At 56.7% G+C, this 21,267-nt stretch overlaps 45 non-coding genes across 45 annotated transcripts; all 45 read right to left on the bottom strand.

Annotated features, from left to right (window-relative positions):
- Positions 1-415: 415 nt before the first annotated feature.
- On the bottom strand, positions 416-529 carry LOC140584738 (U5 spliceosomal RNA). The gene has a single exon (XR_011986700.1). It is a non-coding gene; the product is annotated as a U5 spliceosomal RNA (small nuclear RNA).
- Positions 530-950: 421 nt separating this feature from the next.
- On the bottom strand, positions 951-1,142 carry LOC140585249 (U2 spliceosomal RNA). Its single transcript, XR_011987209.1, has one exon. It is a non-coding gene; the product is annotated as a U2 spliceosomal RNA (small nuclear RNA).
- A 195-nt stretch (positions 1,143-1,337) lies between these two features.
- LOC140584737 (U5 spliceosomal RNA) lies at positions 1,338-1,451 on the bottom strand. Its single transcript, XR_011986699.1, has one exon. It is a non-coding gene; the product is annotated as a U5 spliceosomal RNA (small nuclear RNA).
- Positions 1,452-1,893: 442 nt separating this feature from the next.
- On the bottom strand, positions 1,894-2,085 carry LOC140585248 (U2 spliceosomal RNA). Its single transcript, XR_011987208.1, has one exon. It is a non-coding gene; the product is annotated as a U2 spliceosomal RNA (small nuclear RNA).
- Positions 2,086-2,280: 195 nt separating this feature from the next.
- Positions 2,281-2,394, bottom strand: LOC140584736 (U5 spliceosomal RNA). The gene has a single exon (XR_011986698.1). It is a non-coding gene; the product is annotated as a U5 spliceosomal RNA (small nuclear RNA).
- A 458-nt stretch (positions 2,395-2,852) lies between these two features.
- LOC140585246 (U2 spliceosomal RNA) lies at positions 2,853-3,044 on the bottom strand. The gene has a single exon (XR_011987206.1). It is a non-coding gene; the product is annotated as a U2 spliceosomal RNA (small nuclear RNA).
- Positions 3,045-3,239: 195 nt separating this feature from the next.
- On the bottom strand, positions 3,240-3,353 carry LOC140584735 (U5 spliceosomal RNA). Its single transcript, XR_011986697.1, has one exon. It is a non-coding gene; the product is annotated as a U5 spliceosomal RNA (small nuclear RNA).
- Positions 3,354-3,775: 422 nt separating this feature from the next.
- On the bottom strand, positions 3,776-3,967 carry LOC140585245 (U2 spliceosomal RNA). The gene has a single exon (XR_011987205.1). It is a non-coding gene; the product is annotated as a U2 spliceosomal RNA (small nuclear RNA).
- Positions 3,968-4,162: 195 nt separating this feature from the next.
- On the bottom strand, positions 4,163-4,276 carry LOC140584734 (U5 spliceosomal RNA). Its single transcript, XR_011986696.1, has one exon. It is a non-coding gene; the product is annotated as a U5 spliceosomal RNA (small nuclear RNA).
- A 442-nt stretch (positions 4,277-4,718) lies between these two features.
- LOC140585244 (U2 spliceosomal RNA) lies at positions 4,719-4,910 on the bottom strand. Its single transcript, XR_011987204.1, has one exon. It is a non-coding gene; the product is annotated as a U2 spliceosomal RNA (small nuclear RNA).
- Positions 4,911-5,105: 195 nt separating this feature from the next.
- Positions 5,106-5,219, bottom strand: LOC140584733 (U5 spliceosomal RNA). The gene has a single exon (XR_011986695.1). It is a non-coding gene; the product is annotated as a U5 spliceosomal RNA (small nuclear RNA).
- A 430-nt stretch (positions 5,220-5,649) lies between these two features.
- LOC140585243 (U2 spliceosomal RNA) lies at positions 5,650-5,841 on the bottom strand. The gene has a single exon (XR_011987203.1). It is a non-coding gene; the product is annotated as a U2 spliceosomal RNA (small nuclear RNA).
- A 195-nt stretch (positions 5,842-6,036) lies between these two features.
- On the bottom strand, positions 6,037-6,150 carry LOC140584732 (U5 spliceosomal RNA). The gene has a single exon (XR_011986694.1). It is a non-coding gene; the product is annotated as a U5 spliceosomal RNA (small nuclear RNA).
- A 450-nt stretch (positions 6,151-6,600) lies between these two features.
- On the bottom strand, positions 6,601-6,792 carry LOC140585242 (U2 spliceosomal RNA). Its single transcript, XR_011987202.1, has one exon. It is a non-coding gene; the product is annotated as a U2 spliceosomal RNA (small nuclear RNA).
- A 195-nt stretch (positions 6,793-6,987) lies between these two features.
- Positions 6,988-7,101, bottom strand: LOC140584731 (U5 spliceosomal RNA). The gene has a single exon (XR_011986693.1). It is a non-coding gene; the product is annotated as a U5 spliceosomal RNA (small nuclear RNA).
- Positions 7,102-7,543: 442 nt separating this feature from the next.
- On the bottom strand, positions 7,544-7,735 carry LOC140585241 (U2 spliceosomal RNA). Its single transcript, XR_011987201.1, has one exon. It is a non-coding gene; the product is annotated as a U2 spliceosomal RNA (small nuclear RNA).
- Positions 7,736-7,930: 195 nt separating this feature from the next.
- On the bottom strand, positions 7,931-8,044 carry LOC140584730 (U5 spliceosomal RNA). Its single transcript, XR_011986692.1, has one exon. It is a non-coding gene; the product is annotated as a U5 spliceosomal RNA (small nuclear RNA).
- Positions 8,045-8,474: 430 nt separating this feature from the next.
- On the bottom strand, positions 8,475-8,666 carry LOC140585240 (U2 spliceosomal RNA). Its single transcript, XR_011987200.1, has one exon. It is a non-coding gene; the product is annotated as a U2 spliceosomal RNA (small nuclear RNA).
- Positions 8,667-8,861: 195 nt separating this feature from the next.
- Positions 8,862-8,975, bottom strand: LOC140584728 (U5 spliceosomal RNA). Its single transcript, XR_011986690.1, has one exon. It is a non-coding gene; the product is annotated as a U5 spliceosomal RNA (small nuclear RNA).
- Positions 8,976-9,425: 450 nt separating this feature from the next.
- LOC140585239 (U2 spliceosomal RNA) lies at positions 9,426-9,617 on the bottom strand. Its single transcript, XR_011987199.1, has one exon. It is a non-coding gene; the product is annotated as a U2 spliceosomal RNA (small nuclear RNA).
- A 195-nt stretch (positions 9,618-9,812) lies between these two features.
- Positions 9,813-9,926, bottom strand: LOC140584727 (U5 spliceosomal RNA). The gene has a single exon (XR_011986689.1). It is a non-coding gene; the product is annotated as a U5 spliceosomal RNA (small nuclear RNA).
- Positions 9,927-10,376: 450 nt separating this feature from the next.
- On the bottom strand, positions 10,377-10,568 carry LOC140585238 (U2 spliceosomal RNA). Its single transcript, XR_011987198.1, has one exon. It is a non-coding gene; the product is annotated as a U2 spliceosomal RNA (small nuclear RNA).
- Positions 10,569-10,763: 195 nt separating this feature from the next.
- Positions 10,764-10,877, bottom strand: LOC140584726 (U5 spliceosomal RNA). Its single transcript, XR_011986688.1, has one exon. It is a non-coding gene; the product is annotated as a U5 spliceosomal RNA (small nuclear RNA).
- Positions 10,878-11,299: 422 nt separating this feature from the next.
- On the bottom strand, positions 11,300-11,491 carry LOC140585237 (U2 spliceosomal RNA). Its single transcript, XR_011987197.1, has one exon. It is a non-coding gene; the product is annotated as a U2 spliceosomal RNA (small nuclear RNA).
- Positions 11,492-11,686: 195 nt separating this feature from the next.
- Positions 11,687-11,800, bottom strand: LOC140584725 (U5 spliceosomal RNA). Its single transcript, XR_011986687.1, has one exon. It is a non-coding gene; the product is annotated as a U5 spliceosomal RNA (small nuclear RNA).
- A 442-nt stretch (positions 11,801-12,242) lies between these two features.
- LOC140585235 (U2 spliceosomal RNA) lies at positions 12,243-12,434 on the bottom strand. The gene has a single exon (XR_011987195.1). It is a non-coding gene; the product is annotated as a U2 spliceosomal RNA (small nuclear RNA).
- A 195-nt stretch (positions 12,435-12,629) lies between these two features.
- LOC140584724 (U5 spliceosomal RNA) lies at positions 12,630-12,743 on the bottom strand. The gene has a single exon (XR_011986686.1). It is a non-coding gene; the product is annotated as a U5 spliceosomal RNA (small nuclear RNA).
- Positions 12,744-13,165: 422 nt separating this feature from the next.
- Positions 13,166-13,357, bottom strand: LOC140585234 (U2 spliceosomal RNA). The gene has a single exon (XR_011987194.1). It is a non-coding gene; the product is annotated as a U2 spliceosomal RNA (small nuclear RNA).
- Positions 13,358-13,552: 195 nt separating this feature from the next.
- On the bottom strand, positions 13,553-13,666 carry LOC140584723 (U5 spliceosomal RNA). The gene has a single exon (XR_011986685.1). It is a non-coding gene; the product is annotated as a U5 spliceosomal RNA (small nuclear RNA).
- A 434-nt stretch (positions 13,667-14,100) lies between these two features.
- LOC140585233 (U2 spliceosomal RNA) lies at positions 14,101-14,292 on the bottom strand. Its single transcript, XR_011987193.1, has one exon. It is a non-coding gene; the product is annotated as a U2 spliceosomal RNA (small nuclear RNA).
- Positions 14,293-14,487: 195 nt separating this feature from the next.
- On the bottom strand, positions 14,488-14,601 carry LOC140584722 (U5 spliceosomal RNA). The gene has a single exon (XR_011986684.1). It is a non-coding gene; the product is annotated as a U5 spliceosomal RNA (small nuclear RNA).
- Positions 14,602-15,060: 459 nt separating this feature from the next.
- On the bottom strand, positions 15,061-15,252 carry LOC140585232 (U2 spliceosomal RNA). The gene has a single exon (XR_011987192.1). It is a non-coding gene; the product is annotated as a U2 spliceosomal RNA (small nuclear RNA).
- Positions 15,253-15,447: 195 nt separating this feature from the next.
- LOC140584721 (U5 spliceosomal RNA) lies at positions 15,448-15,561 on the bottom strand. The gene has a single exon (XR_011986683.1). It is a non-coding gene; the product is annotated as a U5 spliceosomal RNA (small nuclear RNA).
- A 434-nt stretch (positions 15,562-15,995) lies between these two features.
- On the bottom strand, positions 15,996-16,187 carry LOC140585231 (U2 spliceosomal RNA). Its single transcript, XR_011987191.1, has one exon. It is a non-coding gene; the product is annotated as a U2 spliceosomal RNA (small nuclear RNA).
- Positions 16,188-16,382: 195 nt separating this feature from the next.
- On the bottom strand, positions 16,383-16,496 carry LOC140584720 (U5 spliceosomal RNA). Its single transcript, XR_011986682.1, has one exon. It is a non-coding gene; the product is annotated as a U5 spliceosomal RNA (small nuclear RNA).
- Positions 16,497-16,954: 458 nt separating this feature from the next.
- Positions 16,955-17,146, bottom strand: LOC140585230 (U2 spliceosomal RNA). The gene has a single exon (XR_011987190.1). It is a non-coding gene; the product is annotated as a U2 spliceosomal RNA (small nuclear RNA).
- Positions 17,147-17,341: 195 nt separating this feature from the next.
- Positions 17,342-17,455, bottom strand: LOC140584719 (U5 spliceosomal RNA). The gene has a single exon (XR_011986681.1). It is a non-coding gene; the product is annotated as a U5 spliceosomal RNA (small nuclear RNA).
- Positions 17,456-17,877: 422 nt separating this feature from the next.
- LOC140585229 (U2 spliceosomal RNA) lies at positions 17,878-18,069 on the bottom strand. Its single transcript, XR_011987189.1, has one exon. It is a non-coding gene; the product is annotated as a U2 spliceosomal RNA (small nuclear RNA).
- Positions 18,070-18,264: 195 nt separating this feature from the next.
- LOC140584717 (U5 spliceosomal RNA) lies at positions 18,265-18,378 on the bottom strand. The gene has a single exon (XR_011986679.1). It is a non-coding gene; the product is annotated as a U5 spliceosomal RNA (small nuclear RNA).
- A 422-nt stretch (positions 18,379-18,800) lies between these two features.
- Positions 18,801-18,992, bottom strand: LOC140585228 (U2 spliceosomal RNA). Its single transcript, XR_011987188.1, has one exon. It is a non-coding gene; the product is annotated as a U2 spliceosomal RNA (small nuclear RNA).
- A 195-nt stretch (positions 18,993-19,187) lies between these two features.
- LOC140584716 (U5 spliceosomal RNA) lies at positions 19,188-19,301 on the bottom strand. The gene has a single exon (XR_011986678.1). It is a non-coding gene; the product is annotated as a U5 spliceosomal RNA (small nuclear RNA).
- Positions 19,302-19,761: 460 nt separating this feature from the next.
- Positions 19,762-19,953, bottom strand: LOC140585227 (U2 spliceosomal RNA). The gene has a single exon (XR_011987187.1). It is a non-coding gene; the product is annotated as a U2 spliceosomal RNA (small nuclear RNA).
- Positions 19,954-20,148: 195 nt separating this feature from the next.
- On the bottom strand, positions 20,149-20,262 carry LOC140584715 (U5 spliceosomal RNA). The gene has a single exon (XR_011986677.1). It is a non-coding gene; the product is annotated as a U5 spliceosomal RNA (small nuclear RNA).
- A 422-nt stretch (positions 20,263-20,684) lies between these two features.
- On the bottom strand, positions 20,685-20,876 carry LOC140585226 (U2 spliceosomal RNA). The gene has a single exon (XR_011987186.1). It is a non-coding gene; the product is annotated as a U2 spliceosomal RNA (small nuclear RNA).
- A 195-nt stretch (positions 20,877-21,071) lies between these two features.
- LOC140584714 (U5 spliceosomal RNA) lies at positions 21,072-21,185 on the bottom strand. Its single transcript, XR_011986676.1, has one exon. It is a non-coding gene; the product is annotated as a U5 spliceosomal RNA (small nuclear RNA).
- Between the last annotated feature and the right edge of the window lie 82 nt (positions 21,186-21,267).

The raw sequence follows: 21,267 nt of genomic DNA, 5'->3' as shown, positions 1-21,267 counted from the left end.
GCCACTGCGGGATCCCCAGCCTAATAAAAACGAAAATAAAAGCAGGGATAAAAGGCTAAAAGGAAGGCACGGGTCGCCCCGTGGCAGCGGCGGTCAAGCCACCTACTGGACACGCATTAGGTTTGCCGTGCCTTCCTCTAAAAAACCCGACGCAATCCAATAAAAGCGATAAAAAGAGCGTAAAATCCACTTGATCTTAGCCAAAAGGCCGAGAAGCGATACCCACAAATTGCGCCCCGCCGGGCGCCGGCATGCGGGATGCCGACGGAGCTGGCGCGGCTCAGCCCTCACCAGCCCCTCTGGCAGGTGTCGCCCGGCGAGTCCACGCGTGATCCAGGGAGACCACAGCCGCGCCACCGGGCACCTAACGCCAGCCGCTAAGCCGGGCCCAGTCTTCCTTTGACAGCAGCAGTGCAGCTCTGCTTGGGCAGAGCCTCCAAAAATACCATGAACTCATCGCTATCCCTCTCCACGGAAATCTTTAGTAAAAGGCGAAAGATTTATACGGGATGAAGAGAGACCCGAGTCGATATGGGGCCGCCGCCAAGCCCGCCGCCGTTAGCCGGGCCTGCGTGACGCCCCCGCTCGGAGTAGAATGCCCAGGGGCGTCGCAGCCGCCGTCCTCGGGGCCCCGACTCCTCCCTGTCCTCCTGTCCTCTCAAAAGACAGCAATCATTTTAACAAACATGAGGGGAAATTCAAAAGGCAAAGATGACATCATGCCTTACCTCAGCGCAGCTGTCCACCGCACAAACAGTGTGTCACCTTCCTTTAAAAAAAAAAAAAAAAAAAAAAAAAAAGAAAAACGGCGGGAAACGGGGGCCACGCACAGACAGGGCCCCCCCCCTCACAGCACTCAGTCTATTAGTCACTCACTCACTCACTCACTCACTCACTCAGTCAGTCAGTCAGTCAGTCAGTCAGTTCTGCCTTTCGACAACAGGGGGCAGTAGAGGTGCACCATTCCCGGAAGCACTGCAATACCGGGTCGATGCGTGGAGCGGACGGGGCAAGCCCCACTTCCGGCTCCCTGTTCCAAAAATCCGTTTAATATGTGGTCCCCTCCATGGGGGACGTATCAGATATTAAACTGATAAGAACAGATACTACACTTGATCTTAGCCAAAAGGCCGAGAAGCGATACCCACAAATTGCGCCCCGCCGGGCGCCGGCATGCGGGATGCCGACGGAGCTGGCGCGGCTCAGCCCTCACCAGCCCCTCTGGCAGGTGTCGCCCGGCGAGTCCACGCGTGATCCAGGGAGACCACAGCCGCGCCACCGGGCACCTAACGCCAGCCGCTAAGCCGGGCCCAGTCTTCCTTTGACAGCAGCAGTGCAGCTCTGCTTGGGCAGAGCCTCCAAAAATACCATGAACTCATCGCTATCCCTCTCCACGGAAATCTTTAGTAAAAGGCGAAAGATTTATACGGGATGAAGAGAGACCCGAGTCGATATGGGGCCGCCGCCAAGCCCGCCGCCGTTAGCCGGGCCTGCGTGACGCCCCCGCTCGGAGTAGAATGCCCAGGGGCGTCGCAGCCGCCGTCCTCGGGGCCCCGACTCCTCCCTGTCCTCCTGTCCTCTCAAAAGACAGCAATCATTTTAACAAACATGAGGGGAAATTCAAAAGGCAAAGATGACATCATGCCTTACCTCAGCGCAGCTGTCCACCGCACAAACAGTGTGTCACCTTCCTTTAAAAAAAAAAAAAAAAAAAAAAAAAAAAGAAAAACGGCGGGAAACGGGGGCCACGCACAGACAGGGCCCCCCCCCTCACAGCACTCAGTCTATTAGTCACTCACTCACTCACTCACTCACTCACTCAGTCAGTCAGTCAGTCAGTCAGTCAGTCAGTCAGTCAGTCAGTCAGTTCTGCCTTTCGACAACAGGGGGCAGTAGAGGTGCACCATTCCCGGAAGCACTGCAATACCGGGTCGATGCGTGGAGCGGACGGGGCAAGCCCCACTTCCGGCTCCCTGTTCCAAAAATCCGTTTAATATGTGGTCCCCTCCATGGGGGACGTATCAGATATTAAACTGATAAGAACAGATACTACACTTGATCTTAGCCAAAAGGCCGAGAAGCGATACCCACAAATTGCGCCCCGCCGGGCGCCGGCATGCGGGATGCCGACGGAGCTGGCGCGGCTCAGCCCTCACCAGCCCCTCTGGCAGGTGTCGCCCGGCGAGTCCACGCGTGATCCAGGGAGACCACAGCCGCGCCACCGGGCACCTAACGCCAGCCGCTAAGCCGGGCCCAGTCTTCCTTTGACAGCAGCAGTGCAGCTCTGCTTGGGCAGAGCCTCCAAAAATACCATGAACTCATCGCTATCCCTCTCCACGGAAATCTTTAGTAAAAGGCGAAAGATTTATACGGGATGAAGAGAGACCCGAGTCGATATGGGGCCGCCGCCAAGCCCGCCGCCGTTAGCCGGGCCTGCGTGACGCCCCCGCTCGGAGTAGAATGCCCAGGGGCGTCGCAGCCGCCGTCCTCGGGGCCCCGACTCCTCCCTGTCCTCCTGTCCTCTCAAAAGACAGCAATCATTTTAACAAACATGAGGGGAAATTCAAAAGGCAAAGATGACATCATGCCTTACCTCAGCGCAGCTGTCCACCGCACAAACAGTGTGTCACCTTCCTTTAAAAAAAAAAAAAAAAAAAAAAAAAAAAGAAAAACGGCGGGAAACGGGGGCCACGCACAGACAGGGCCCCCCCCCTCACAGCACTCAGTCTATTAGTCACTCACTCACTCACTCACTCACTCACTCACTCAGTCAGTCACTCAGTCAGTCAGTCAGTCAGTCAGTCAGTCAGTCAGTCAGTCAGTCAGTTCTGCCTTTCGACAACAGGGGGCAGTAGAGGTGCACCATTCCCGGAAGCACTGCAATACCGGGTCGATGCGTGGAGCGGACGGGGCAAGCCCCACTTCCGGCTCCCTGTTCCAAAAATCCGTTTAATATGTGGTCCCCTCCATGGGGGACGTATCAGATATTAAACTGATAAGAACAGATACTACACTTGATCTTAGCCAAAAGGCCGAGAAGCGATACCCACAAATTGCGCCCCGCCGGGCGCCGGCATGCGGGATGCCGACGGAGCTGGCGCGGCTCAGCCCTCACCAGCCCCTCTGGCAGGTGTCGCCCGGCGAGTCCACGCGTGATCCAGGGAGACCACAGCCGCGCCACCGGGCACCTAACGCCAGCCGCTAAGCCGGGCCCAGTCTTCCTTTGACAGCAGCAGTGCAGCTCTGCTTGGGCAGAGCCTCCAAAAATACCATGAACTCATCGCTATCCCTCTCCACGGAAATCTTTAGTAAAAGGCGAAAGATTTATACGGGATGAAGAGAGACCCGAGTCGATATGGGGCCGCCGCCAAGCCCGCCGCCGTTAGCCGGGCCTGCGTGACGCCCCCGCTCGGAGTAGAATGCCCAGGGGCGTCGCAGCCGCCGTCCTCGGGGCCCCGACTCCTCCCTGTCCTCCTGTCCTCTCAAAAGACAGCAATCATTTTAACAAACATGAGGGGAAATTCAAAAGGCAAAGATGACATCATGCCTTACCTCAGCGCAGCTGTCCACCGCACAAACAGTGTGTCACCTTCCTTTAAAAAAAAAAAAAAAAAAAAAAAAAAAAGAAAAACGGCGGGAAACGGGGGCCACGCACAGACAGGGCCCCCCCCCTCACAGCACTCAGTCTATTAGTCACTCACTCACTCACTCACTCACTCACTCAGTCAGTCAGTCAGTCAGTCAGTCAGTTCTGCCTTTCGACAACAGGGGGCAGTAGAGGTGCACCATTCCCGGAAGCACTGCAATACCGGGTCGATGCGTGGAGCGGACGGGGCAAGCCCCACTTCCGGCTCCCTGTTCCAAAAATCCGTTTAATATGTGGTCCCCTCCATGGGGGACGTATCAGATATTAAACTGATAAGAACAGATACTACACTTGATCTTAGCCAAAAGGCCGAGAAGCGATACCCACAAATTGCGCCCCGCCGGGCGCCGGCATGCGGGATGCCGACGGAGCTGGCGCGGCTCAGCCCTCACCAGCCCCTCTGGCAGGTGTCGCCCGGCGAGTCCACGCGTGATCCAGGGAGACCACAGCCGCGCCACCGGGCACCTAACGCCAGCCGCTAAGCCGGGCCCAGTCTTCCTTTGACAGCAGCAGTGCAGCTCTGCTTGGGCAGAGCCTCCAAAAATACCATGAACTCATCGCTATCCCTCTCCACGGAAATCTTTAGTAAAAGGCGAAAGATTTATACGGGATGAAGAGAGACCCGAGTCGATATGGGGCCGCCGCCAAGCCCGCCGCCGTTAGCCGGGCCTGCGTGACGCCCCCGCTCGGAGTAGAATGCCCAGGGGCGTCGCAGCCGCCGTCCTCGGGGCCCCGACTCCTCCCTGTCCTCCTGTCCTCTCAAAAGACAGCAATCATTTTAACAAACATGAGGGGAAATTCAAAAGGCAAAGATGACATCATGCCTTACCTCAGCGCAGCTGTCCACCGCACAAACAGTGTGTCACCTTCCTTTAAAAAAAAAAAAAAAAAAAAAAAAAAAAGAAAAACGGCGGGAAACGGGGGCCACGCACAGACAGGGCCCCCCCCCTCACAGCACTCAGTCTATTAGTCACTCACTCACTCACTCACTCACTCACTCAGTCAGTCAGTCAGTCAGTCAGTCAGTCAGTCAGTCAGTCAGTCAGTTCTGCCTTTCGACAACAGGGGGCAGTAGAGGTGCACCATTCCCGGAAGCACTGCAATACCGGGTCGATGCGTGGAGCGGACGGGGCAAGCCCCACTTCCGGCTCCCTGTTCCAAAAATCCGTTTAATATGTGGTCCCCTCCATGGGGGACGTATCAGATATTAAACTGATAAGAACAGATACTACACTTGATCTTAGCCAAAAGGCCGAGAAGCGATACCCACAAATTGCGCCCCGCCGGGCGCCGGCATGCGGGATGCCGACGGAGCTGGCGCGGCTCAGCCCTCACCAGCCCCTCTGGCAGGTGTCGCCCGGCGAGTCCACGCGTGATCCAGGGAGACCACAGCCGCGCCACCGGGCACCTAACGCCAGCCGCTAAGCCGGGCCCAGTCTTCCTTTGACAGCAGCAGTGCAGCTCTGCTTGGGCAGAGCCTCCAAAAATACCATGAACTCATCGCTATCCCTCTCCACGGAAATCTTTAGTAAAAGGCGAAAGATTTATACGGGATGAAGAGAGACCCGAGTCGATATGGGGCCGCCGCCAAGCCCGCCGCCGTTAGCCGGGCCTGCGTGACGCCCCCGCTCGGAGTAGAATGCCCAGGGGCGTCGCAGCCGCCGTCCTCGGGGCCCCGACTCCTCCCTGTCCTCCTGTCCTCTCAAAAGACAGCAATCATTTTAACAAACATGAGGGGAAATTCAAAAGGCAAAGATGACATCATGCCTTACCTCAGCGCAGCTGTCCACCGCACAAACAGTGTGTCACCTTCCTTTAAAAAAAAAAAAAAAAAAAAAAAAAAAAGAAAAACGGCGGGAAACGGGGGCCACGCACAGACAGGGCCCCCCCCCTCACAGCACTCAGTCTATTAGTCACTCACTCACTCACTCACTCACTCACTCAGTCAGTCAGTCAGTCAGTCAGTCAGTCAGTCAGTTCTGCCTTTCGACAACAGGGGGCAGTAGAGGTGCACCATTCCCGGAAGCACTGCAATACCGGGTCGATGCGTGGAGCGGACGGGGCAAGCCCCACTTCCGGCTCCCTGTTCCAAAAATCCGTTTAATATGTGGTCCCCTCCATGGGGGACGTATCAGATATTAAACTGATAAGAACAGATACTACACTTGATCTTAGCCAAAAGGCCGAGAAGCGATACCCACAAATTGCGCCCCGCCGGGCGCCGGCATGCGGGATGCCGACGGAGCTGGCGCGGCTCAGCCCTCACCAGCCCCTCTGGCAGGTGTCGCCCGGCGAGTCCACGCGTGATCCAGGGAGACCACAGCCGCGCCACCGGGCACCTAACGCCAGCCGCTAAGCCGGGCCCAGTCTTCCTTTGACAGCAGCAGTGCAGCTCTGCTTGGGCAGAGCCTCCAAAAATACCATGAACTCATCGCTATCCCTCTCCACGGAAATCTTTAGTAAAAGGCGAAAGATTTATACGGGATGAAGAGAGACCCGAGTCGATATGGGGCCGCCGCCAAGCCCGCCGCCGTTAGCCGGGCCTGCGTGACGCCCCCGCTCGGAGTAGAATGCCCAGGGGCGTCGCAGCCGCCGTCCTCGGGGCCCCGACTCCTCCCTGTCCTCCTGTCCTCTCAAAAGACAGCAATCATTTTAACAAACATGAGGGGAAATTCAAAAGGCAAAGATGACATCATGCCTTACCTCAGCGCAGCTGTCCACCGCACAAACAGTGTGTCACCTTCCTTTAAAAAAAAAAAAAAAAAAAAAAAAAAAAGAAAAACGGCGGGAAACGGGGGCCACGCACAGACAGGGCCCCCCCCCTCACAGCACTCAGTCTATTAGTCACTCACTCACTCACTCACTCACTCACTCACTCACTCACTCACTCACTCAGTCAGTCAGTCAGTCAGTCAGTCAGTCAGTCAGTTCTGCCTTTCGACAACAGGGGGCAGTAGAGGTGCACCATTCCCGGAAGCACTGCAATACCGGGTCGATGCGTGGAGCGGACGGGGCAAGCCCCACTTCCGGCTCCCTGTTCCAAAAATCCGTTTAATATGTGGTCCCCTCCATGGGGGACGTATCAGATATTAAACTGATAAGAACAGATACTACACTTGATCTTAGCCAAAAGGCCGAGAAGCGATACCCACAAATTGCGCCCCGCCGGGCGCCGGCATGCGGGATGCCGACGGAGCTGGCGCGGCTCAGCCCTCACCAGCCCCTCTGGCAGGTGTCGCCCGGCGAGTCCACGCGTGATCCAGGGAGACCACAGCCGCGCCACCGGGCACCTAACGCCAGCCGCTAAGCCGGGCCCAGTCTTCCTTTGACAGCAGCAGTGCAGCTCTGCTTGGGCAGAGCCTCCAAAAATACCATGAACTCATCGCTATCCCTCTCCACGGAAATCTTTAGTAAAAGGCGAAAGATTTATACGGGATGAAGAGAGACCCGAGTCGATATGGGGCCGCCGCCAAGCCCGCCGCCGTTAGCCGGGCCTGCGTGACGCCCCCGCTCGGAGTAGAATGCCCAGGGGCGTCGCAGCCGCCGTCCTCGGGGCCCCGACTCCTCCCTGTCCTCCTGTCCTCTCAAAAGACAGCAATCATTTTAACAAACATGAGGGGAAATTCAAAAGGCAAAGATGACATCATGCCTTACCTCAGCGCAGCTGTCCACCGCACAAACAGTGTGTCACCTTCCTTTAAAAAAAAAAAAAAAAAAAAAAAAAAAAGAAAAACGGCGGGAAACGGGGGCCACGCACAGACAGGGCCCCCCCCCTCACAGCACTCAGTCTATTAGTCACTCACTCACTCACTCACTCACTCACTCAGTCAGTCAGTCAGTCAGTCAGTCAGTCAGTCAGTCAGTCAGTCAGTTCTGCCTTTCGACAACAGGGGGCAGTAGAGGTGCACCATTCCCGGAAGCACTGCAATACCGGGTCGATGCGTGGAGCGGACGGGGCAAGCCCCACTTCCGGCTCCCTGTTCCAAAAATCCGTTTAATATGTGGTCCCCTCCATGGGGGACGTATCAGATATTAAACTGATAAGAACAGATACTACACTTGATCTTAGCCAAAAGGCCGAGAAGCGATACCCACAAATTGCGCCCCGCCGGGCGCCGGCATGCGGGATGCCGACGGAGCTGGCGCGGCTCAGCCCTCACCAGCCCCTCTGGCAGGTGTCGCCCGGCGAGTCCACGCGTGATCCAGGGAGACCACAGCCGCGCCACCGGGCACCTAACGCCAGCCGCTAAGCCGGGCCCAGTCTTCCTTTGACAGCAGCAGTGCAGCTCTGCTTGGGCAGAGCCTCCAAAAATACCATGAACTCATCGCTATCCCTCTCCACGGAAATCTTTAGTAAAAGGCGAAAGATTTATACGGGATGAAGAGAGACCCGAGTCGATATGGGGCCGCCGCCAAGCCCGCCGCCGTTAGCCGGGCCTGCGTGACGCCCCCGCTCGGAGTAGAATGCCCAGGGGCGTCGCAGCCGCCGTCCTCGGGGCCCCGACTCCTCCCTGTCCTCCTGTCCTCTCAAAAGACAGCAATCATTTTAACAAACATGAGGGGAAATTCAAAAGGCAAAGATGACATCATGCCTTACCTCAGCGCAGCTGTCCACCGCACAAACAGTGTGTCACCTTCCTTTAAAAAAAAAAAAAAAAAAAAAAAAAAAAGAAAAACGGCGGGAAACGGGGGCCACGCACAGACAGGGCCCCCCCCCTCACAGCACTCAGTCTATTAGTCACTCACTCACTCACTCACTCACTCACTCAGTCAGTCAGTCAGTCAGTCAGTCAGTCAGTCAGTTCTGCCTTTCGACAACAGGGGGCAGTAGAGGTGCACCATTCCCGGAAGCACTGCAATACCGGGTCGATGCGTGGAGCGGACGGGGCAAGCCCCACTTCCGGCTCCCTGTTCCAAAAATCCGTTTAATATGTGGTCCCCTCCATGGGGGACGTATCAGATATTAAACTGATAAGAACAGATACTACACTTGATCTTAGCCAAAAGGCCGAGAAGCGATACCCACAAATTGCGCCCCGCCGGGCGCCGGCATGCGGGATGCCGACGGAGCTGGCGCGGCTCAGCCCTCACCAGCCCCTCTGGCAGGTGTCGCCCGGCGAGTCCACGCGTGATCCAGGGAGACCACAGCCGCGCCACCGGGCACCTAACGCCAGCCGCTAAGCCGGGCCCAGTCTTCCTTTGACAGCAGCAGTGCAGCTCTGCTTGGGCAGAGCCTCCAAAAATACCATGAACTCATCGCTATCCCTCTCCACGGAAATCTTTAGTAAAAGGCGAAAGATTTATACGGGATGAAGAGAGACCCGAGTCGATATGGGGCCGCCGCCAAGCCCGCCGCCGTTAGCCGGGCCTGCGTGACGCCCCCGCTCGGAGTAGAATGCCCAGGGGCGTCGCAGCCGCCGTCCTCGGGGCCCCGACTCCTCCCTGTCCTCCTGTCCTCTCAAAAGACAGCAATCATTTTAACAAACATGAGGGGAAATTCAAAAGGCAAAGATGACATCATGCCTTACCTCAGCGCAGCTGTCCACCGCACAAACAGTGTGTCACCTTCCTTTAAAAAAAAAAAAAAAAAAAAAAAAAAAAGAAAAACGGCGGGAAACGGGGGCCACGCACAGACAGGGCCCCCCCCCTCACAGCACTCAGTCTATTAGTCACTCACTCACTCACTCACTCACTCACTCACTCACTCACTCACTCACTCAGTCAGTCAGTCAGTCAGTCAGTCAGTCAGTCAGTTCTGCCTTTCGACAACAGGGGGCAGTAGAGGTGCACCATTCCCGGAAGCACTGCAATACCGGGTCGATGCGTGGAGCGGACGGGGCAAGCCCCACTTCCGGCTCCCTGTTCCAAAAATCCGTTTAATATGTGGTCCCCTCCATGGGGGACGTATCAGATATTAAACTGATAAGAACAGATACTACACTTGATCTTAGCCAAAAGGCCGAGAAGCGATACCCACAAATTGCGCCCCGCCGGGCGCCGGCATGCGGGATGCCGACGGAGCTGGCGCGGCTCAGCCCTCACCAGCCCCTCTGGCAGGTGTCGCCCGGCGAGTCCACGCGTGATCCAGGGAGACCACAGCCGCGCCACCGGGCACCTAACGCCAGCCGCTAAGCCGGGCCCAGTCTTCCTTTGACAGCAGCAGTGCAGCTCTGCTTGGGCAGAGCCTCCAAAAATACCATGAACTCATCGCTATCCCTCTCCACGGAAATCTTTAGTAAAAGGCGAAAGATTTATACGGGATGAAGAGAGACCCGAGTCGATATGGGGCCGCCGCCAAGCCCGCCGCCGTTAGCCGGGCCTGCGTGACGCCCCCGCTCGGAGTAGAATGCCCAGGGGCGTCGCAGCCGCCGTCCTCGGGGCCCCGACTCCTCCCTGTCCTCCTGTCCTCTCAAAAGACAGCAATCATTTTAACAAACATGAGGGGAAATTCAAAAGGCAAAGATGACATCATGCCTTACCTCAGCGCAGCTGTCCACCGCACAAACAGTGTGTCACCTTCCTTTAAAAAAAAAAAAAAAAAAAAAAAAAAAAGAAAAACGGCGGGAAACGGGGGCCACGCACAGACAGGGCCCCCCCCCTCACAGCACTCAGTCTATTAGTCACTCACTCACTCACTCACTCACTCACTCAGTCAGTCAGTCAGTCAGTCAGTCAGTCAGTCAGTCAGTCAGTCAGTCAGTCAGTTCTGCCTTTCGACAACAGGGGGCAGTAGAGGTGCACCATTCCCGGAAGCACTGCAATACCGGGTCGATGCGTGGAGCGGACGGGGCAAGCCCCACTTCCGGCTCCCTGTTCCAAAAATCCGTTTAATATGTGGTCCCCTCCATGGGGGACGTATCAGATATTAAACTGATAAGAACAGATACTACACTTGATCTTAGCCAAAAGGCCGAGAAGCGATACCCACAAATTGCGCCCCGCCGGGCGCCGGCATGCGGGATGCCGACGGAGCTGGCGCGGCTCAGCCCTCACCAGCCCCTCTGGCAGGTGTCGCCCGGCGAGTCCACGCGTGATCCAGGGAGACCACAGCCGCGCCACCGGGCACCTAACGCCAGCCGCTAAGCCGGGCCCAGTCTTCCTTTGACAGCAGCAGTGCAGCTCTGCTTGGGCAGAGCCTCCAAAAATACCATGAACTCATCGCTATCCCTCTCCACGGAAATCTTTAGTAAAAGGCGAAAGATTTATACGGGATGAAGAGAGACCCGAGTCGATATGGGGCCGCCGCCAAGCCCGCCGCCGTTAGCCGGGCCTGCGTGACGCCCCCGCTCGGAGTAGAATGCCCAGGGGCGTCGCAGCCGCCGTCCTCGGGGCCCCGACTCCTCCCTGTCCTCCTGTCCTCTCAAAAGACAGCAATCATTTTAACAAACATGAGGGGAAATTCAAAAGGCAAAGATGACATCATGCCTTACCTCAGCGCAGCTGTCCACCGCACAAACAGTGTGTCACCTTCCTTTAAAAAAAAAAAAAAAAAAAAAAAAAAAAGAAAAACGGCGGGAAACGGGGGCCACGCACAGACAGGGCCCCCCCCCTCACAGCACTCAGTCTATTAGTCACTCACTCACTCACTCACTCACTCACTCAGTCAGTCAGTCAGTCAGTCAGTCAGTTCTGCCTTTCGACAACAGGGGGCAGTAGAGGTGCACCATTCCCGGAAGCACTGCAATACCGGGTCGATGCGTGGAGCGGACGGGGCAAGCCCCACTTCCGGCTCCCTGTTCCAAAAATCCGTTTAATATGTGGTCCCCTCCATGGGGGACGTATCAGATATTAAACTGATAAGAACAGATACTACACTTGATCTTAGCCAAAAGGCCGAGAAGCGATACCCACAAATTGCGCCCCGCCGGGCGCCGGCATGCGGGATGCCGACGGAGCTGGCGCGGCTCAGCCCTCACCAGCCCCTCTGGCAGGTGTCGCCCGGCGAGTCCACGCGTGATCCAGGGAGACCACAGCCGCGCCACCGGGCACCTAACGCCAGCCGCTAAGCCGGGCCCAGTCTTCCTTTGACAGCAGCAGTGCAGCTCTGCTTGGGCAGAGCCTCCAAAAATACCATGAACTCATCGCTATCCCTCTCCACGGAAATCTTTAGTAAAAGGCGAAAGATTTATACGGGATGAAGAGAGACCCGAGTCGATATGGGGCCGCCGCCAAGCCCGCCGCCGTTAGCCGGGCCTGCGTGACGCCCCCGCTCGGAGTAGAATGCCCAGGGGCGTCGCAGCCGCCGTCCTCGGGGCCCCGACTCCTCCCTGTCCTCCTGTCCTCTCAAAAGACAGCAATCATTTTAACAAACATGAGGGGAAATTCAAAAGGCAAAGATGACATCATGCCTTACCTCAGCGCAGCTGTCCACCGCACAAACAGTGTGTCACCTTCCTTTAAAAAAAAAAAAAAAAAAAAAAAAAAAAGAAAAACGGCGGGAAACGGGGGCCACGCACAGACAGGGCCCCCCCCCTCACAGCACTCAGTCTATTAGTCACTCACTCACTCACTCACTCACTCACTCAGTCAGTCAGTCAGTCAGTCAGTCAGTCAGTCAGTCAGTCAGTCAGTTCTGCCTTTCGACAACAGGGGGCAGTAGAGGTGCACCATTCCCGGAAGCACTGCAATACCGGGTCGATGCGTGGAGCGGACGGGGCAAGCCCCACTTCCGGCTCCCTGTTCCAAAAATCCGTTTAATATGTGGTCCCCTCCATGGGGGACGTATCAGATATTAAACTGATAAGAACAGATACTACACTTGATCTTAGCCAAAAGGCCGAGAAGCGATACCCACAAATTGCGCCCCGCCGGGCGCCGGCATGCGGGATGCCGACGGAGCTGGCGCGGCTCAGCCCTCACCAGCCCCTCTGGCAGGTGTCGCCCGGCGAGTCCACGCGTGATCCAGGGAGACCACAGCCGCGCCACCGGGCACCTAACGCCAGCCGCTAAGCCGGGCCCAGTCTTCCTTTGACAGCAGCAGTGCAGCTCTGCTTGGGCAGAGCCTCCAAAAATACCATGAACTCATCGCTATCCCTCTCCACGGAAATCTTTAGTAAAAGGCGAAAGATTTATACGGGATGAAGAGAGACCCGAGTCGATATGGGGCCGCCGCCAAGCCCGCCGCCGTTAGCCGGGCCTGCGTGACGCCCCCGCTCGGAGTAGAATGCCCAGGGGCGTCGCAGCCGCCGTCCTCGGGGCCCCGACTCCTCCCTGTCCTCCTGTCCTCTCAAAAGACAGCAATCATTTTAACAAACATGAGGGGAAATTCAAAAGGCAAAGATGACATCATGCCTTACCTCAGCGCAGCTGTCCACCGCACAAACAGTGTGTCACCTTCCTTTAAAAAAAAAAAAAAAAAAAAAAAAAAAAGAAAAACGGCGGGAAACGGGGGCCACGCACAGACAGGGCCCCCCCCCTCACAGCACTCAGTCTATTAGTCACTCACTCACTCACTCACTCACTCACTCAGTCAGTCAGTCAGTCAGTCAGTCAGTTCTGCCTTTCGACAACAGGGGGCAGTAGAGGTGCACCATTCCCGGAAGCACTGCAATACCGGGTCGATGCGTGGAGCGGACGGGGCAAGCCCCACTTCCGGCTCCCTGTTCCAAAAATCCGTTTAATATGTGGTCCCCTCCATGGGGGACGTATCAGATATTAAACTGATAAGAACAGATACTACACTTGATCTTAGCCAAAAGGCCGAGAAGCGATACCCACAAATTGCGCCCCGCCGGGCGCCGGCATGCGGGATGCCGACGGAGCTGGCGCGGCTCAGCCCTCACCAGCCCCTCTGGCAGGTGTCGCCCGGCGAGTCCACGCGTGATCCAGGGAGACCACAGCCGCGCCACCGGGCACCTAACGCCAGCCGCTAAGCCGGGCCCAGTCTTCCTTTGACAGCAGCAGTGCAGCTCTGCTTGGGCAGAGCCTCCAAAAATACCATGAACTCATCGCTATCCCTCTCCACGGAAATCTTTAGTAAAAGGCGAAAGATTTATACGGGATGAAGAGAGACCCGAGTCGATATGGGGCCGCCGCCAAGCCCGCCGCCGTTAGCCGGGCCTGCGTGACGCCCCCGCTCGGAGTAGAATGCCCAGGGGCGTCGCAGCCGCCGTCCTCGGGGCCCCGACTCCTCCCTGTCCTCCTGTCCTCTCAAAAGACAGCAATCATTTTAACAAACATGAGGGGAAATTCAAAAGGCAAAGATGACATCATGCCTTACCTCAGCGCAGCTGTCCACCGCACAAACAGTGTGTCACCTTCCTTTAAAAAAAAAAAAAAAAAAAAAAAAAAAAGAAAAACGGCGGGAAACGGGGGCCACGCACAGACAGGGCCCCCCCCCTCACAGCACTCAGTCTATTAGTCACTCACTCACTCACTCACTCAGTCAGTCAGTCAGTCAGTCAGTCAGTCAGTCAGTCAGTCAGTCAGTTCTGCCTTTCGACAACAGGGGGCAGTAGAGGTGCACCATTCCCGGAAGCACTGCAATACCGGGTCGATGCGTGGAGCGGACGGGGCAAGCCCCACTTCCGGCTCCCTGTTCCAAAAATCCGTTTAATATGTGGTCCCCTCCATGGGGGACGTATCAGATATTAAACTGATAAGAACAGATACTACACTTGATCTTAGCCAAAAGGCCGAGAAGCGATACCCACAAATTGCGCCCCGCCGGGCGCCGGCATGCGGGATGCCGACGGAGCTGGCGCGGCTCAGCCCTCACCAGCCCCTCTGGCAGGTGTCGCCCGGCGAGTCCACGCGTGATCCAGGGAGACCACAGCCGCGCCACCGGGCACCTAACGCCAGCCGCTAAGCCGGGCCCAGTCTTCCTTTGACAGCAGCAGTGCAGCTCTGCTTGGGCAGAGCCTCCAAAAATACCATGAACTCATCGCTATCCCTCTCCACGGAAATCTTTAGTAAAAGGCGAAAGATTTATACGGGATGAAGAGAGACCCGAGTCGATATGGGGCCGCCGCCAAGCCCGCCGCCGTTAGCCGGGCCTGCGTGACGCCCCCGCTCGGAGTAGAATGCCCAGGGGCGTCGCAGCCGCCGTCCTCGGGGCCCCGACTCCTCCCTGTCCTCCTGTCCTCTCAAAAGACAGCAATCATTTTAACAAACATGAGGGGAAATTCAAAAGGCAAAGATGACATCATGCCTTACCTCAGCGCAGCTGTCCACCGCACAAACAGTGTGTCACCTTCCTTTAAAAAAAAAAAAAAAAAAAAAAAAAAAAAGAAAAACGGCGGGAAACGGGGGCCACGCACAGACAGGGCCCCCCCCCTCACAGCACTCAGTCTATTAGTCACTCACTCACTCACTCACTCACTCACTCACTCAGTCAGTCAGTCAGTCAGTCAGTCAGTCAGTCAGTCAGTCAGTCAGTCAGTCAGTCAGTTCTGCCTTTCGACAACAGGGGGCAGTAGAGGTGCACCATTCCCGGAAGCACTGCAATACCGGGTCGATGCGTGGAGCGGACGGGGCAAGCCCCACTTCCGGCTCCCTGTTCCAAAAATCCGTTTAATATGTGGTCCCCTCCATGGGGGACGTATCAGATATTAAACTGATAAGAACAGATACTACACTTGATCTTAGCCAAAAGGCCGAGAAGCGATACCCACAAATTGCGCCCCGCCGGGCGCCGGCATGCGGGATGCCGACGGAGCTGGCGCGGCTCAGCCCTCACCAGCCCCTCTGGCAGGTGTCGCCCGGCGAGTCCACGCGTGATCCAGGGAGACCACAGCCGCGCCACCGGGCACCTAACGCCAGCCGCTAAGCCGGGCCCAGTCTTCCTTTGACAGCAGCAGTGCAGCTCTGCTTGGGCAGAGCCTCCAAAAATACCATGAACTCATCGCTATCCCTCTCCACGGAAATCTTTAGTAAAAGGCGAAAGATTTATACGGGATGAAGAGAGACCCGAGTCGATATGGGGCCGCCGCCAAGCCCGCCGCCGTTAGCCGGGCCTGCGTGACGCCCCCGCTCGGAGTAGAATGCCCAGGGGCGTCGCAGCCGCCGTCCTCGGGGCCCCGACTCCTCCCTGTCCTCCTGTCCTCTCAAAAGACAGCAATCATTTTAACAAACATGAGGGGAAATTCAAAAGGCAAAGATGACATCATGCCTTACCTCAGCGCAGCTGTCCACCGCACAAACAGTGTGTCACCTTCCTTTAAAAAAAAAAAAAAAAAAAAAAAAAAAAGAAAAACGGCGGGAAACGGGGGCCACGCACAGACAGGGCCCCCCCCCTCACAGCACTCAGTCTATTAGTCACTCACTCACTCACTCACTCAGTCAGTCAGTCAGTCAGTCAGTCAGTCAGTCAGTCAGTCAGTCAGTTCTGCCTTTCGACAACAGGGGGCAGTAGAGGTGCACCATTCCCGGAAGCACTGCAATACCGGGTCGATGCGTGGAGCGGACGGGGCAAGCCCCACTTCCGGCTCCCTGTTCCAAAAATCCGTTTAATATGTGGTCCCCTCCATGGGGGACGTATCAGATATTAAACTGATAAGAACAGATACTACACTTGATCTTAGCCAAAAGGCCGAGAAGCGATACCCACAAATTGCGCCCCGCCGGGCGCCGGCATGCGGGATGCCGACGGAGCTGGCGCGGCTCAGCCCTCACCAGCCCCTCTGGCAGGTGTCGCCCGGCGAGTCCACGCGTGATCCAGGGAGACCACAGCCGCGCCACCGGGCACCTAACGCCAGCCGCTAAGCCGGGCCCAGTCTTCCTTTGACAGCAGCAGTGCAGCTCTGCTTGGGCAGAGCCTCCAAAAATACCATGAACTCATCGCTATCCCTCTCCACGGAAATCTTTAGTAAAAGGCGAAAGATTTATACGGGATGAAGAGAGACCCGAGTCGATATGGGGCCGCCGCCAAGCCCGCCGCCGTTAGCCGGGCCTGCGTGACGCCCCCGCTCGGAGTAGAATGCCCAGGGGCGTCGCAGCCGCCGTCCTCGGGGCCCCGACTCCTCCCTGTCCTCCTGTCCTCTCAAAAGACAGCAATCATTTTAACAAACATGAGGGGAAATTCAAAAGGCAAAGATGACATCATGCCTTACCTCAGCGCAGCTGTCCACCGCACAAACAGTGTGTCACCTTCCTTTAAAAAAAAAAAAAAAAAAAAAAAAAAAAGAAAAACGGCGGGAAACGGGGGCCACGCACAGACAGGGCCCCCCCCCTCACAGCACTCAGTCTATTAGTCACTCACTCACTCACTCACTCACTCACTCACTCAGTCAGTCAGTCAGTCAGTCAGTCAGTCAGTCAGTCAGTCAGTCAGTCAGTCAGTCAGTTCTGCCTTTCGACAACAGGGGGCAGTAGAGGTGCACCATTCCCGGAAGCACTGCAATACCGGGTCGATGCGTGGAGCGGACGGGGCAAGCCCCACTTCCGGCTCCCTGTTCCAAAAATCCGTTTAATATGTGGTCCCCTCCATGGGGGACGTATCAGATATTAAACTGATAAGAACAGATACTACACTTGATCTTAGCCAAAAGGCCGAGAAGCGATACCCACAAATTGCGCCCCGCCGGGCGCCGGCATGCGGGATGCCGACGGAGCTGGCGCGGCTCAGCCCTCACCAGCCCCTCTGGCAGGTGTCGCCCGGCGAGTCCACGCGTGATCCAGGGAGACCACAGCCGCGCCACCGGGCACCTAACGCCAGCCGCTAAGCCGGGCCCAGTCTTCCTTTGACAGCAGCAGTGCAGCTCTGCTTGGGCAGAGCCTCCAAAAATACCATGAACTCATCGCTATCCCTCTCCACGGAAATCTTTAGTAAAAGGCGAAAGATTTATACGGGATGAAGAGAGACCCGAGTCGATATGGGGCCGCCGCCAAGCCCGCCGCCGTTAGCCGGGCCTGCGTGACGCCCCCGCTCGGAGTAGAATGCCCAGGGGCGTCGCAGCCGCCGTCCTCGGGGCCCCGACTCCTCCCTGTCCTCCTGTCCTCTCAAAAGACAGCAATCATTTTAACAAACATGAGGGGAAATTCAAAAGGCAAAGATGACATCATGCCTTACCTCAGCGCAGCTGTCCACCGCACAAACAGTGTGTCACCTTCCTTTAAAAAAAAAAAAAAAAAAAAAAAAAAAAGAAAAACGGCGGGAAACGGGGGCCACGCACAGACAGGGCCCCCCCCCTCACAGCACTCAGTCTATTAGTCACTCACTCACTCACTCACTCACTCACTCAGTCAGTCAGTCAGTCAGTCAGTCAGTTCTGCCTTTCGACAACAGGGGGCAGTAGAGGTGCACCATTCCCGGAAGCACTGCAATACCGGGTCGATGCGTGGAGCGGACGGGGCAAGCCCCACTTCCGGCTCCCTGTTCCAAAAATCCGTTTAATATGTGGTCCCCTCCATGGGGGACGTATCAGATATTAAACTGATAAGAACAGATACTACACTTGATCTTAGCCAAAAGGCCGAGAAGCGATACCCACAAATTGCGCCCCGCCGGGCGCCGGCATGCGGGATGCCGACGGAGCTGGCGCGGCTCAGCCCTCACCAGCCCCTCTGGCAGGTGTCGCCCGGCGAGTCCACGCGTGATCCAGGGAGACCACAGCCGCGCCACCGGGCACCTAACGCCAGCCGCTAAGCCGGGCCCAGTCTTCCTTTGACAGCAGCAGTGCAGCTCTGCTTGGGCAGAGCCTCCAAAAATACCATGAACTCATCGCTATCCCTCTCCACGGAAATCTTTAGTAAAAGGCGAAAGATTTATACGGGATGAAGAGAGACCCGAGTCGATATGGGGCCGCCGCCAAGCCCGCCGCCGTTAGCCGGGCCTGCGTGACGCCCCCGCTCGGAGTAGAATGCCCAGGGGCGTCGCAGCCGCCGTCCTCGGGGCCCCGACTCCTCCCTGTCCTCCTGTCCTCTCAAAAGACAGCAATCATTTTAACAAACATGAGGGGAAATTCAAAAGGCAAAGATGACATCATGCCTTACCTCAGCGCAGCTGTCCACCGCACAAACAGTGTGTCACCTTCCTTTAAAAAAAAAAAAAAAAAAAAAAAAAAAAGAAAAACGGCGGGAAACGGGGGCCACGCACAGACAGGGCCCCCCCCCTCACAGCACTCAGTCTATTAGTCACTCACTCACTCACTCACTCACTCACTCAGTCAGTCAGTCAGTCAGTCAGTCAGTTCTGCCTTTCGACAACAGGGGGCAGTAGAGGTGCACCATTCCCGGAAGCACTGCAATACCGGGTCGATGCGTGGAGCGGACGGGGCAAGCCCCACTTCCGGCTCCCTGTTCCAAAAATCCGTTTAATATGTGGTCCCCTCCATGGGGGACGTATCAGATATTAAACTGATAAGAACAGATACTACACTTGATCTTAGCCAAAAGGCCGAGAAGCGATACCCACAAATTGCGCCCCGCCGGGCGCCGGCATGCGGGATGCCGACGGAGCTGGCGCGGCTCAGCCCTCACCAGCCCCTCTGGCAGGTGTCGCCCGGCGAGTCCACGCGTGATCCAGGGAGACCACAGCCGCGCCACCGGGCACCTAACGCCAGCCGCTAAGCCGGGCCCAGTCTTCCTTTGACAGCAGCAGTGCAGCTCTGCTTGGGCAGAGCCTCCAAAAATACCATGAACTCATCGCTATCCCTCTCCACGGAAATCTTTAGTAAAAGGCGAAAGATTTATACGGGATGAAGAGAGACCCGAGTCGATATGGGGCCGCCGCCAAGCCCGCCGCCGTTAGCCGGGCCTGCGTGACGCCCCCGCTCGGAGTAGAATGCCCAGGGGCGTCGCAGCCGCCGTCCTCGGGGCCCCGACTCCTCCCTGTCCTCCTGTCCTCTCAAAAGACAGCAATCATTTTAACAAACATGAGGGGAAATTCAAAAGGCAAAGATGACATCATGCCTTACCTCAGCGCAGCTGTCCACCGCACAAACAGTGTGTCACCTTCCTTTAAAAAAAAAAAAAAAAAAAAAAAAAAAAAAGAAAAACGGCGGGAAACGGGGGCCACGCACAGACAGGGCCCCCCCCCTCACAGCACTCAGTCTATTAGTCACTCACTCACTCACTCACTCACTCACTCACTCAGTCAGTCAGTCAGTCAGTCAGTCAGTCAGTCAGTCAGTCAGTCAGTCAGTCAGTCAGTTCTGCCTTTCGACAACAGGGGGCAGTAGAGGTGCACCATTCCCGGAAGCACTGCAATACCGGGTCGATGCGTGGAGCGGACGGGGCAAGCCCCACTTCCGGCTCCCTGTTCCAAAAATCCGTTTAATATGTGGTCCCCTCCATGGGGGACGTATCAGATATTAAACTGATAAGAACAGATACTACACTTGATCTTAGCCAAAAGGCCGAGAAGCGATACCCACAAATTGCGCCCCGCCGGGCGCCGGCATGCGGGATGCCGACGGAGCTGGCGCGGCTCAGCCCTCACCAGCCCCTCTGGCAGGTGTCGCCCGGCGAGTCCACGCGTGATCCAGGGAGACCACAGCCGCGCCACCGGGCACCTAACGCCAGCCGCTAAGCCGGGCCCAGTCTTCCTTTGACAGCAGCAGTGCAGCTCTGCTTGGGCAGAGCCTCCAAAAATACCATGAACTCATCGCTATCCCTCTCCACGGAAATCTTTAGTAAAAGGCGAAAGATTTATACGGGATGAAGAGAGACCCGAGTCGATATGGGGCCGCCGCCAAGCCCGCCGCCGTTAGCCGGGCCTGCGTGACGCCCCCGCTCGGAGTAGAATGCCCAGGGGCGTCGCAGCCGCCGTCCTCGGGGCCCCGACTCCTCCCTGTCCTCCTGTCCTCTCAAAAGACAGCAATCATTTTAACAAACATGAGGGGAAATTCAAAAGGCAAAGATGACATCATGCCTTACCTCAGCGCAGCTGTCCACCGCACAAACAGTGTGTCACCTTCCTTTAAAAAAAAAAAAAAAAAAAAAAAAAAAAGAAAAACGGCGGGAAACGGGGGCCACGCACAGACAGGGCCCCCCCCCTCACAGCACTCAGTCTATTAGTCACTCACTCACTCACTCACTCACTCACTCAGTCAGTCAGTCAGTCAGTCAGTCAGTTCTGCCTTTCGACAACAGGGGGCAGTAGAGGTGCACCATTCCCGGAAGCACTGCAATACCGGGTCGATGCGTGGAGCGGACGGGGCAAGCCCCACTTCCGGCTCCCTGTTCCAAAAATCCGTTTAATATGTGGTCCCCTCCATGGGGGACGTATCAGATATTAAACTGATAAGAACAGATACTACACTTGATCTTAGCCAAAAGGCCGAGAAGCGATACCCACAAATTGCGCCCCGCCGGGCGCCGGCATGCGGGATGCCGACGGAGCTGGCGCGGCTCAGCCCTCACCAGCCCCTCTGGCAGGTGTCGCCCGGCGAGTCCACGCGTGATCCAGGGAGACCACAGCCGCGCCACCGGGCACCTAACGCCAGCCGCTAAGCCGGGCCCAGTCTTCCTTTGACAGCAGCAGTGCAGCTCTGCTTGGGCAGAGCCTCCAAAAATACCATGAACTCATCGCTATCCCTCTCCACGGAAATCTTTAGTAAAAGGCGAAAGATTTATACGGGATGAAGAGAGACCCGAGTCGATATGGGGCCGCCGCCAAGCCCGCCGCCGTTAGCCGGGCCTGCGTGACGCCCCCGCTCGGAGTAGAATGCCCAGGGGCGTCG

This window comes from Paramormyrops kingsleyae, unplaced genomic scaffold (genome assembly GCF_048594095.1).
Source record: "Paramormyrops kingsleyae isolate MSU_618 unplaced genomic scaffold, PKINGS_0.4 ups31, whole genome shotgun sequence".
Taxonomy (NCBI): domain Eukaryota; kingdom Metazoa; phylum Chordata; class Actinopteri; order Osteoglossiformes; family Mormyridae; genus Paramormyrops; species Paramormyrops kingsleyae.
The sequence above is the reverse complement of the archived record's forward strand: the minus strand, read 5'-3'. Positions and strand labels throughout refer to the sequence as shown.